Source organism: Puma concolor, chromosome D4, assembly GCF_028749965.1.
Source record: "Puma concolor isolate L17-30 chromosome D4, mPumCon1.1.hap2, whole genome shotgun sequence".
NCBI lineage: Eukaryota > Metazoa > Chordata > Mammalia > Carnivora > Felidae > Puma > Puma concolor.
The window spans coordinates 2,220,367-2,231,571 of record NC_141679.1 but is presented as its reverse complement, the minus strand read 5'-3'; the positions used below and the strand labels follow the sequence as shown (position 1 = coordinate 2,231,571).

General features: G+C 38.7%; 1 long non-coding RNA gene across 1 annotated transcript in view; it reads right to left on the bottom strand.

Annotated features, from left to right (window-relative positions):
- Window positions 1-4,160: 4,160 nt before the first annotated feature.
- The window catches only part of LOC147574648 (uncharacterized), a 37,198-nt gene continuing 30,153 nt past the window's right edge, over window positions 4,161-11,205 (bottom strand). The window contains exon 4 of the long non-coding RNA XR_015243378.1: window positions 4,161-11,006. This is a non-coding gene — a long non-coding RNA (uncharacterized LOC147574648). The remainder of the gene's footprint in view (window positions 11,007-11,205) is intronic.

Here is an 11,205-nt window from a genome sequence, read left to right as displayed (position 1 = left end):
CAGTCCCATCCATGTAGTTGCAAATGTCAAGATTTTATTCTTTTTGATTGCTGGGTAATACTCCATTGTGTGTGTGTGTGTGTGTGTGTGTGTGTACACACACACATACATACACACCACATTTTCTGTATCCATTCACCCATCCATGGACATTTGGGCTCTTTCCATACTTCGGCTATTGTTGATAGTGCTGCTATAAACATGGGGGTGCAGTGTCCCTTCGCAACAGCACACCTGTATCCTGTGGATAAATGCCTAGTAGTACAATTGCTGGGTCATAGGGCAGTTCTATTTTTAGTTTTTTGAGGAACCTCCATACTGTTTTCCAGAGTGGCTGTACCAGCTTGCATTCCCAGGGTCTTGTGGTTTTTTTAATCTGATATCCTGTGTATTTTGGTTGGAACATTTAGTCCAGTTACATTCAGAGTGATTACTGAAAAATACTTTAGTGCCATTGTGTTATGTCTAAAGTTGGTATTTCTGGTTATGTTCTCTGTTCCCTTCTAGTTTTTGTTGCTTTTAGGGTTGTTTTTTTTTTTTTTTTGTCCCACTCTAAGAGTCCCCCTTAATATTTCTTGAAGAGCTGGTTTAGTGCTAAATTCTTTTAGTTTTTGTCAGAGAAACTCTTATCTCTCCTCTTAGGAATGACAGCCTTGCTGGATAAAGCATTCTGGCTGTATATTTTTCCCATTTAGAATGTTGAATATATCCTGCCCCTCCCTTCAGGCATGCTAAGTTTCTGTGGACAGATCTGTGAATCTTCTCTTCCCTTTTAGATTAAGGACTTTTTTCCTTTTCTGCATTTAGGTTTCTTTCCTTGTCTGTGTATTTTGTGAATTTGACTGATATGCCTTGGTGATGACCAGCTTTTCTTAAATTTAATGGGACATCTCTGTGCTTTTCGGATTTTGATGTCTATCTTTCCCCAGATTAGGGAAGTTTTTAGGTACGGTTTGTTCAAATAAACCTTCTGCCCCTGTTTCTCTCTCTTCATCCTCTGGGACTCTTATGATCAAATGTTATTCCACTTTAATAAGTTGCTGAGTTTCCTAAGTCTACCTTCATGATGCCTGACTTTTGTTTCCTCATTTCCAGCTTATTTTCCATAATTTTATCTTCTATATCACTAATTGTTCCTCTGCTTCATCCATCCTCACTGTTGTGGCACCCATTCAGGTTTGCAGCTCAGTTATACATTTATAATTTGTGCCTGACTAGACTTGGCTTTTATTTGTACAGGAAAGGATTCTCTAGGTTCTTCTATGCTTTTTTGAAGCCCACTAGAATCCTTGTAATTGTTTTAAATAGTACTTCAGACAACTTACTTGTATCTGTAATGATTAAATCCCTGGCCATAATTCCTTCCTATTCTTTCTTCTGGGATGAATTCCTCTGTTTTGTCGTTTTGGAGACAAAAAAAAATAATAAAATTTAAAAAGCTAAAAACATAAATAAATAAAGGAAGCTAGATTCTAGGTTTTAGTCTGCTTGACAGAAAAAGGAAGAAAAAGATAAAGTAAAATTAAACAAAGAAAAATTCGCTCTTTCTGTATCCAGGAAAAAAAAAATCCAGAGACATAAAAACAAACCCAAAGGAAGCTAGATACTGTTTCCTCTAAAACTGATGCTTTGCAGCACTCTATGACTATAGACTTAGTAAAAAGTCAAATTTTAAGTGAAATGGCAAGGTTCTTGTCTTTCTCTGACTTAGTTCACTTAACACAATACTCTCTAGGTCTGTCCATATTGTCACAAATGGCAGAGTCTCATTCTTTATATAGCAATGTGTATATATACACCACATCTTTTATCCATTCATCTATTGATGGGCACTTTGGTTGCTTAACATATCTTGGCTATTGTACATAACGCTGCAGTTCTCCCATCACCATTTGCTAAAGAAACGCTGTTACACGGAACCCGCACTACTGGGAACACATAACCTTGGAATGGCCAAAGACGTTCCGATGTGAGCCAGGTAGAGGCAGCCTCCATCATTGTGTCCTGTGTCTCTATGCATCTGCAAATCCTCGGCATCATCCAGCTAGCTTGCTTGCTTGCTTTTTTTTTTGTTTTGGCCAGCCTAATAGTGCAAAGTGATAGGTCATTACTGTTTTATTTTGTTGTGATTACTAATGATTTTGAGCACTTTATCCTGTACTTTAGGATTTGGTTTCTTCTGCAAATTATGTTTCCTCTTTGCTCAATTTAGGGGTTGCTGTCAACAGCATGTCTTAATTTTGGTTATGGTGTCACTTGTACAAAAGATTTAAATCTTTATATAGACTAATTATTTTGCTATAAGTTTTGCTTTTGTATTATTTAATCCTGCTTTAAAAGCCTACTCTTTTCTAATTTTTTCCCTAGAACTTAAAAAAAAAGCTTAGATCCTTCACACATAAAAAACTTATTTTTGTGCACAGTATGAGGAAAGGATCTGCTTCATTCCATGTGGATAGCCAGTCCTTCCAAGATCACTTACTGAAGCATCATTTCTCCATTCTGATTTGAAATGTCACCTATTGTATACCAGATTTCAAAATATACATAGGTCTGTTTCTTGATCCTCTATTGTCTATTCATGCACTGATGCTGCTGGTCTCAATGATAAAATTTAACTTTGTCTTCATAATTCACAGGGCAGGTCTACCCCTTCCTCTGCCTTTTTGTTTCTGCAAGATTGTCTTGACTACTCTTATACAGATGAATATAAATCAGATAATCATCTTTTTACATTCTATTTTTTAAACGGTAGCAATTTTATCAGTATTGCTTTCAATATATGGCCTCTTAAAAGTAGTAATTCTTCTATCATGAACATGGGTTATCTCTCTATTTTTTATTCCTTTAGAAAAGCTGTGTTTTTTCTTCATAAAGTTTTTTTTCATTTTAGATTATTCCAAGGTATCATAGTTGCCAGTTTTGTGGCAAATGGGATAATTTTCCTATCATATTTTCTAATTATTATTACACTGATCTCAATATGTTACACTGACTTCCAATATTATTTTCAAATCATGCTGATTTGCTAATTCGAATGCTTAGGTTTCTAAGGGAGAAGGTACTGTTTGGAAATTACAACAAACATATCCATTTCTAATAGTTTTAGAATTTTTAAAAAATTTTACAATTAATCAGCGCCTCCAGGGCAATACTTTTTTTTTTTTTAAATACAATTTATTGTCAAGTTACCTAACATATAGTGTATGCTCTCGGCTTCACGAGTAGATTCCCATGATTCATTATTTACATACAACAACCAGTGCCCATCTCAACAAGTGCCCTCCTCAACGTCCATCACCCATTTCCCCCTCTCCCTTGCCCCCCCCCCATCAACCCTCAGTTTGTTCTCTGTATTTAAGAGTCTCTTATGGTTTACCTCCCTCTCTGTTTGAAACGATTTTCCCCTTTCCCTTCCCCCATGGTCTTCTGTTAAGTTTCTCAAATTCCATATATGAGTGAAAATATATGATATCTGTCTCTCTCTGACTGACTTATTTCACTTACCATAATACCCTCCAGTTCCATCCACGTTGTTGCTAATGGCAAGACTGCATTCTTTCTCATTGTCAAGTAGTATTCCGTTGTACATATAAATCACATCTTCTTAGCCATTCTTCAGTTGATGGACATTTGGGCTCTTTCCATACTTTGATTATCGTTGATAGTGCTGCTATAAACATTGGAGTACATGTGCCCCTGTGAATCAGCACTCCTGCATCCTTTGAATAAATTCCTAGTAGTGCTATTGCTGGGTCATAGGATAATTCTATTCTTAATTTTTGAAGAACCTCCATACTGTTTCCAGAGTGGCTGCACCAGTTTGCATTCCCACCAACAGTGCAAGAGGGTTCCCATTTCTCCACATCCCCATGAGCATCTGTTCATTCCTGAGTTGTTAATTTTAGCCATTCTGACAGATATGTGGTGGTATCTCATGCTGGTTTTGATTTGTATTTCCCTGATGATGTGATGTTGAGCATCTTTTCGTGGCCATCTGGATGTCTTCTTTGGAAAAGTGTCTATTCATGTCTTCTGCCCATTTCTTCACCGAATTATTTGTTTTTCAGGTGTTGAATCTGGTAAGTTCTCTATAGATTTTGATGTCATTTGCAAGTATCTTTTCCCATCCTGTCAGTTGCCTTTTAGTTTTGTTGATGGTTTCCTTTGCTGTGCAGAAGGTTTTTGTCTTGATGATGTCCCAATAGTTCATTTTTGCTTTTAATTCCCTTGCCTTTGGAGATGTGTCAAGCAAGAAATTGCTGTGGCTGAGGTCAAGGAGGTTGTTTCCTGGGGTTTTGATGGCTTCCTGGCTCACATTTAGGTCTTTCATCCATTTTGAGTTTTTGTGTATGGTGTAAGAAAGTGGTCCAGTATCATTAGTCTGTATGTTGCTATCCAGTTCTCCCAGCACCATTTGCTAAAGAGACTGTCTGTTTTCCAATGGATACTCTTTCCTGCTTTGTGAAAGATTAGTTGGCCAGACATTTGTGGGTCCAATTCTTGGTTCTCTATTCTATTCCATTGGTCTGTTTGTTTTTGTGCCAATATCACACTATCTTGATGACTACAGTTTGTAGTAGAGGCTAAAGTCTGGGATTGTGATGCCTCCCACTTTGGTTTTCTCTTTCAATATTACTCTGGCTATTTGGGGTCTTTTGTGTTTCCATACAAATTTTAAGATTGTTCTAGCTTTGAGAAGATAGCTGGTGCAATTGGCATTGCAGTGAATGTGGTAGAGTGCTTTGGTTAGTATTGACATTTTAACAATATTTGTTCTTCCAATCCATGAGCATGGAATGTTTTTCCATTTCTTTGTGTCTTCTTCAATTTTCTCGCAAGTTTTCTATAGTTTTCAGTATACAGATCTTTTACATCTTTCGTTAGGTTTATTATTATTTGGTTGGTTAGGTTTGCTTTCTCTTTCTGTTGCTTCATTATGGGTGCGTAGAAACACAACCGATATCTGTACATTGATTTTGTACCCTAGGGTTTTGCTGAATTCATGGATCAGTTCTAGCAGCTTTTTGGTGGAGTCAGGTTTTCCATGTAGAGTATTTTGTCATCTGCGAAAAGTTAAAGTTTGACTTCTTTGTCGATTTTGATACCTTTGATTTCATTTTGTTGTCTGAATTCTGATGCTAGGACTTCTAACACTATGTTAAACAACACTGGTGAGAGTGGACATCCCGGTCGTGTTCCTGATCTCAGGAGGAAAGCTCTTAGTTTTTCTCCATTGAGGAGATAATAGCTATGGACTTTTCATATATGGCTTTTTTGATGTTAAGGTATGTTCCTTCTATACTGACTTTCTTGAGGGTTTTTATTAAGAAATGATGCTGTATTTTATCAAATGATTTTTCTGCATCTATTGACAGGTTCATATGTTTCTTATCCTTTCTTCTATTAACGTGATATATCACACTGATTGATTTGCAAATGTTGAACCAGCTCTGCAGCCCAGGAATGAATCTCACTTGATCATGGTTAGTAATTCTTTTTATATGCTGTTGAATTCGATTTGCTAGTATGGCACTGGGAATTTTCACATCCATGTTCATCAGGGATATTGGCCTGCAATTCTCCTTTTTAGTGGTGTCTCTGTCTGGTTTGGGAATTAAAGTAACACTGGCTTCATAGAAAGAATCCAGAAGCTTTCCTTCCATTTCTATTTTTTGGTACAGCTTGAGAAGGATAGGTATTAACTCTACAGTAAATGTCTGGTAGAATTCCCCAGGGAAGCCATCTGGTCCTAGACTCTTATTTGTTGGGAGATTTTTGAGAACGGATTTAATTTCTTCACTGGTTATGGTCTGTTCAAATTTTCTATTTCTTCCCATTTGAGTTTTGGTAGTGTGTAAGTGTCTAGGAATTTTTCCATTTCTTCCAAGTTGTCCAGTTGGTTGGCATATAATTTTTCATAGTATTCTCTGATAATTGTTTGTATTTCTCAGGGGTTCATTGTGATATGTCCAATTTCATTCATCATTTTATCTATTTGGTTCCTCTTTTTTTTTTTTGAGAAGTTTGGCTAGGGGGTCATCAATTTTATTTTTTAAAAAAACTGAGCTCTTGGTTTCATTGATGTGTTCTACTGGGTTTTTTTATTCTATATTCTTTATTTCTGTTCTTTCTTATTTCTCTCCTTCTCTGGCCTTTGGGTTTCTTTGCTGTTCTGCTTCTTACACAGGTTAATGATTACTGTTTTCTTCACATTCACGCAGTAAGATCTTGAGAGATCAATAAATATGGGGGTGAAACCCCTGTTTGGGGCTCTTGTCTCCTCCCAGACATTAGCTTCTCTTGTATTCAATTCTGCATCCTCTGGGTCCTCTGGGACCTCTGCCTATGGGAAAGGCCATACAGCCTCTACAAAATGCCCTTCTAGCATGGGAACTGCTTCTCCCCATGTGGCTTGTGGACCCCTCAGACCTCGCTGCCTGCTCCTGGAGGATTCATCCTTCCCACCAGAGCACCGCCAGGTATTGAGCTGCAGAATTTCTGACTCTGCCTTCCCCTGTTTATAGAGTGCTAATGGTATTGAAACCCTCTCCTATCTCCCTTTCTCGTTCACTTGTGGGTGTTTCCACTCTCTTTCTCTCCACCTACTTTCCCTGGGAATGCTTTTCCTGTACTCTACCCCCTTTCTCTGTCCTCTCTCTGCAAAAACAGGTCCCTACCCTCTGTGGCTTCTTTCTCCTCCACTTCACCTCTGTGCCATGTACCTGTCAAGTTATGCAGATAATCCTCAGACCAATTTTATAGGTGTGCACAATGGTTTGGTGCTGACCTAGTTGTATTTCAGAGACAAGAGAAGCAGAGAACTTCCATGCTGCTCTGCCTTCCTAGCCTCCCAAGATTTTTGTTTCTTGAGGTAGGCCTGTATCACTCCAAACTTCCCTCTTATAACTACTTTTGCTATGTTCCAAAGATTTTGGACCATCGTGTTTTCAAGTGTCTCCATGCATATTGAAATTTGCTCTTTGATTTCTTCACTGACCCATTAGTTGTTTGGTAGCATGTTGTTTAGTCTCCATGTGTTTGTGTTTTTCCTATTTTTTTTTTCCTTATGATTGAATTGCAGTTTCATATCATTGTGGTCTGAAAAGATGCTTCCTGATACAATGCTAACCTTAAATTTGAGACTTGTTTTGAGGCTTAACATGATCCTGGATAAGGTTTCATATGCACTTGAATGTATATTTTGTTTTGGGGGGATGGAATGTGTATATGTATTATCTGTTAAGCCCCTCTGTTCTAATATGTAACTCGTGGCCACTGTTTCCTTATTTTCTGTCTGATCTATCCATTCGTGTTAAATTTTCCTACTATTATTTTACTGTCAATTTCTCTATGTCTGTTAGTATTTACTTTATGTATTTAGATGCTCCTATTTTGGGTGCAATATCTATTTATAATTGTTGTATCATTTAGTTTGACCTCTATCATTACGTGGTTAATTCCCTTGTTTCTTGCTACCATCTTTGTTATAACGTCTACCTTGTCTGATAAATAAGCATTGCTACCATGGGTTTTTCCCCCACTTCCATGGAATATCTTTTTTCCATCCTTTTGCTTTTGGTATGTGTCTTTAGGTCTGTAGTGACTCTCTTTTAGGTAGCATGTAGATGAGTCTTTTCTATCCATTTAGTCACTGTAAGTCTTGATTGGAGCATGTGGCATGTAATCCATTTCCATTTAATTATTGATAGGTATGTACTTACTGCCATCGAAATTGTGTGTGTGTGTGTTGTAGTTCTCTGTTCCTTTCTTCTGCTTTCCTGCTTTTAGCATTATGCTTGGATTTGTCTTTATTGGGCATCTAGTATAGATTTAGATTTGTGGTTACCATGGGGTTCATATAGATCCTATATGATTAGCAGTCTAGATTAAGTTGATGATCACTTAAGCTTAAATACATTTTAAAAGCACTGAAGTTTTACTCCCCGTTTTATGTATATATTTTATCTTTTTAATGTGTCCTTTGACTAGTTTTTGTAGATGTTAATTGATTTTACTACATTTTTACTACTTTTGTTCTAATCTCCATGCCAGCTGTTATAATGTAAACCAATGATTTTTTGATTTTATGATTCTATTTCACATTTGGCAGAAAACAGCCTTAGACTGATGTTTTAGTCCACTTACAGTAATTGTAACTACTCACAACATAGGATTTCTGCCATATTTCTGTGTTTCCTCCATATTCTATTGCCTTTTTATCTTTTAAGTATTTTGAAATACATATTTTAATTATCTCGTGCTGTAGACTCTAAGTCTAAAGTTCTCTCTTGGCCAGCAAGAGAGCAGATGCAGGATTAAAAGCGAGAGATGGCTAATGTCCGGGAAAAGACAAGACCCCCAAGTAAGGGTCCTTACCCCATATTTATTAAAATCAGAAGGCTTACAAACGTGATGGGGAGTGCACAAAGAGACAATAAATTGGTAAACATGAACTCATGGGCATGAGGGAAAGGGGGTTTTGAGGATATATGGTTGGGGTTTGGGTCAATATAAAACAATCCTGGCACCAGGCAGATGGTTGTTAACAGCAGACAGGAGGTGCCCTATCTGTTTATCTTAGCCAGCCCAGGGGATAAGACACAGCAAGTAACCTCAGGGTTAACAACACACCTTTTCTTTTGCTAATCAGCTCTGCTCTGCAGTTTCATCTACAGTGCAGTGGTCTATAGCCCTATTTACCTGTTTGCCTAATTTAGTCCTTCCTTCCTGTGAAAGCAGCTTTCTGCTATAGTACTAAATTGGGGGGCACTTTTGCCCTGAATACCTAAGCTTGCTTACCTCATATGCCTTTGTATTGGGGGCCTTTGCGCCCCCCCTCCTCTATTCTGGGGGCAATCCTGTTTCCCAAGCGTGGATGTGAGCATCCTATGGCTTTGTAATTCTTTATGCCTTGTTAACCCATCAGTGCAGACTCAGGGAATTCCTAAGCTTATTCTCCACAGTGCCCCCTTTTTGTTTTTCTTGGTTCTTTTAGTTTTGTGTTTGAGGACCATCATGACAAGCTCCTGGTCCTTCTTTTGCTTTTGGATGGCTTGGAGGGTGATTCTAAAAAGACATAAAAAGAGACACAGTAAAAGCATTCCACTTTCCAGAGTTATCCGGAATTTGAGATGGGTGCTAGCTGTGAGAAAGGATTTATGTTGTGCCACATTTCCCAGGAATCAGCCCATTTTTAAGCTGATCTTCTACATATTGTAGCTGTTGGCACAATGTCGTATCTAAATTTTCTGTATCATCAGAGAGTTAGGAAGAAAAGACACTGCAAAGGTGTGCCTGGACAGCATCCCAAGCCTAGGGGTTATTATAAGGAATGCCAGTCATGCAGATATGCTGGTAGTTAGGGTCACAGGGCAGTTTAGAGTGGAGGAACAAGCCTTCCTGTTGCTTTCCAATAAATTCCACTGCAGCCTCAAGAGCTTCGAGGCAGGCTGAAACTTGTTTATCAATGGAAGTCTGGCTTATAAATTCTTTGGTAGTGTTGACCATATTTATTAAGGACATGGGCTGTCTGGATAGTATGATGCAGGCTGACTCCAGCTACAGTGGCAGAGGCGATAACACCTACTGCTGCTAGGATGCCCATGATCAGTAGGCCAGCAAATCTTTTTTTGCCTTACAGCAGAATGCCAGTGTTAAACAGGCTTGGAAAGCGCACCTAACTCCTGATAGATGTATACAGGGTTCTAGAGCTATTAACAGGAACCCAGGCTGAGACATGCTAACTACTACTACTAAGGAGGAGATATTTAATTGGGTGATATTATCAGTACTTACGCAGGATATAAACCAACTCTGGGAGGTAGAGCTATGATAGTTGTTGGATCTGTAAAGTGGAGGTAGCAAAGAAAACATAGGGAGAAGGGACACAACTAGTGGTCCATGCTAATTGATTGTTGTGCAGGGAGGCCCAAGTTAGGTTAGTATGCTGATTTACATAAATTTCACCGTGGCTAATGGTACAAATGAAGGGAAGACCTAGCTTCCAAAGGTTAACAAGCCAACGTCCTTTTAAATGTGCAGAAATTGTAGGTCCAGACAAACCTCCATCTTTCCAAAAAATACTCTCCCTACTAAACTGGTCAAAGGATATGGTCTTTTTTGAATATTTTGTTTCAAGATGTCCTCTAGGACCCCTGTCAATAATAGTCCAATTACCCCAGTGAAGGTTATGCTCAGTCTCTCCATAACAGGTTGTCCAAGGAATATTATTCCAGGGGTTGTCTGAATATTTGAGACTAGCGCAAGCTATAACAGGAATGTGAGATACGCCTTTTTTTTAAATATATCGAAGCTTATGGCTGAGAAAAAAAGTAAAATTGGCCTTGTAGAGGGTTTGGGCTGTACATGCAAAAGCCAGTTGATTTTTAAGACAAGCAGATAAATTGCTTAACTTAGTAACACACATAGGAGGCGCTGAAGTAAGCCATCACTGCGGTCTTGGCATATAAAGCTAATGTTTTTGTTCCGTTTGGAAGGGCGGGTTAAGACTGGCTCCTTCCATGAACTCTGTCATTATTGCTAATAGGAATATCTCAGGCTAGGAGTGTTAAGGTATCAAATATAGATGGCTTAAGGAGATGAGCCCAATATGAATATTGAGTTTGGCCTGGACAAATGAGGGCAAGGAGAAGAATCAGGGTTACACAAATCGAACTTTTGTTAATGACAGAAATCATGGCCATCAAATGTGAATCAGGGGTGTATATATAATATCATTGTGTTATAAGAGGATGCCGGCCTGGTTAGACAGGCATTTAAGGCTTCCCCATGTTATATGAGGGGCAAAGACTTGCATTTGTGGACTGGCTTCAGGATGAGGAGTCCGTGAAGAGGCTTCCTCCATCTTGAAAAAGAGGGGCGGTGGCCGCTCACTCAGTCATTCTCCGGAAGTCTGGATTCATTGGAAGATATCCTACGGGTCTCCACCATGCCATGGTAAGGCTTCACCTTACCCCGAGAGGGGATCCACAGAGGTCCGGAATCTGAAAGAACACGAGCATATCCTCGACCCCAGGTGAGAAGTTTAGTGAGCCCAGTTCGTGTGGGCCCCTTTCAGGGGTTTTGCACAGCACCATAGGGTGAGAGGGTTTATATTATTTTGAAGAATGTCACTCAACTACAGTTAGGCCTTGAGGATTAAGATTTAAAAAGCTAAGAGTAATCATAGTATGATTAAGAAGG